Source organism: Arachis ipaensis, chromosome B09 (genome assembly GCF_000816755.2).
Source record: "Arachis ipaensis cultivar K30076 chromosome B09, Araip1.1, whole genome shotgun sequence".
Classification (NCBI taxonomy): Eukaryota; Viridiplantae; Streptophyta; class Magnoliopsida; order Fabales; family Fabaceae; genus Arachis; species Arachis ipaensis.
Genome location: NC_029793.2, coordinates 4,643,011 through 4,645,164, shown reverse-complemented (window position 1 = coordinate 4,645,164; position 2,154 = coordinate 4,643,011).

Below are 2,154 nucleotides of genomic sequence, written 5' to 3'. Positions count from 1 at the left end.
TAATTTAAATTCGTAACAAATTAATTCTTAACTTATCGGATTAAGATATAATACAAAATAAAAGATTAACTTATATATAGAACGATTTGAATTAATAAGGAAGCTTCAAATTAAATTCTAGGAAAGGCATTTGGGTTTAATTTGTAGCATTCTTTTTATATATCTTGTAATTTGATTCCGAAGCCAATATGCAATTGCTTAATTATTGTGGTGCGACATAAATTTATTTGGCTTTAAATGTTAAACAATTATATTTTTAGATAATATATTTGAGAAAAGTTTAAAGGTCAGGAATTTTAATTTATATTGACCAATATTTTTAGTTAAAAATTTAATATTTTTAATCTAATAATTTAAAATTATATTTTTACCAAATATTTTTAAAGAATAAAATATTATTTCTACTCATAAATGTTTAAAAAGGTGACAACTTTAACAAAAAAAATAAATTTGTAATCATAAAAAATAGATTTTAACTAATCAAATCTTAAAAGTTTATTTAAAATTCTTAAATTATTTTTCCTAACGCAATCTATCTCATTTCTTTCAATTCTACTGCCTCTTTCTCTTTATCACATGAACAACAAATTTTTGTTATATTGGCTTGAAGGATTATTATATGTTCTATAACACGTTATGAAAAAAAAAATTCTAAAAATCTATTTTATACTTAAATTTTATTTTAAAAATAATATATAGATAAGATCTAAATACCTGTGTACGCTAATAAGAATTATTGTTTCTCTCGATCGTACGATGGTGTTATGCGTATTCACACCAAAATTAGTTTAACAAAAATTAGAACACTCGATCTTAGTGTGTGATCTCATAGGTTCAACACTAAACAAGGTTGGTGAGCTAGACCCGATAGTATGAAGTAATATATTTTTACTAAAAAGCCAAGAAGAACAAAATATAGTTCTTTCTATTTTTCTAGTTATTGATTAACCCTTAAAGTATGGTTTAATTGTCAAATTCTAACTTATTACTATTATTATAATGAATTGTGAGTTACCTACAAAATTCATTTTTTCATTCCTTCAATCTCTTTGGCCAACATTTTATTTATCTTAGTTATTATAATCATAAAACTCAAAACTCTTTACCAATAATTTCAATGATGGTGATAAAGGGTTAGGGGTGAGAGTATGTAGTAGTGGTGGTAAAAAGTTAAAATTTAAGATGACATAGATTAAATTAAAAAGGATAATTTAAAAATTTAAATAATCTTTTAGAATTTAAAAATAATAAGCCGTGCTAATTTTGTAGCACTACTAATTTAAAAAATGTTTGCCTTGATTGGATCTTAGATAACACAATTTTAAACCTTTTTATTTAACTTCAATTTTAGTAAACATATTTTAGACAATGGTACCGTGTAAAGAGAGGTATAAAGAACATTTTATACAGCAAAATTTTGTGTTCACAGAATAGGCCAATACAATTGGACGACGTCATTTATCTACAAAGTTATATACCAATTTAAATTATTATTATTTTTTTAACCGAAAATAAGAAGATTCAAATTTATAGTCTTTTAAGTGAATATGAAAATATTATATCATTTGAAGTATAACTCGTTGACACTGTACACAGGTCACTAACTTCGCATCAACAATAATGTTTAATTACCACGTGCTTGTTTGTTAGTAAATATTATACGAACCAAATAAATGCATGGACCCGGATTAACTAATTTTTAAAACCCTAAATAAGAAGATCACGCAAGAAACGATTGGAGATACAGATGGTTGGTGGTAACAACTAACGAATAAAAAACGACCAGTGTGTGTTAATTAGTACGTAGCAAATACTAATTATATATTATTACAAGAGTGCAAATTCTTTATTTTATTTCCTTAACTAATTTTGTTATTATTATATATGGATAGATGACACACACTACTCCCCTCAATTATTATGTCGCAATTGAGTTTAGTTAAACGAGATTTAAAATACAATAACCATGACTAATTTAAATTGGTTGAGTAGTTAATTTACTCGTTCATTTAAATAAATATTATTTGTCTTGTATATATAATAATTTATTAATTAATAACAAACCTTTAAATAAAATTTAAATTTACGACAGATTAATCTTTAACCTGTTGAATTAGAAGATACGTGAATAATAAATAAAAAAAAAAGAGAATA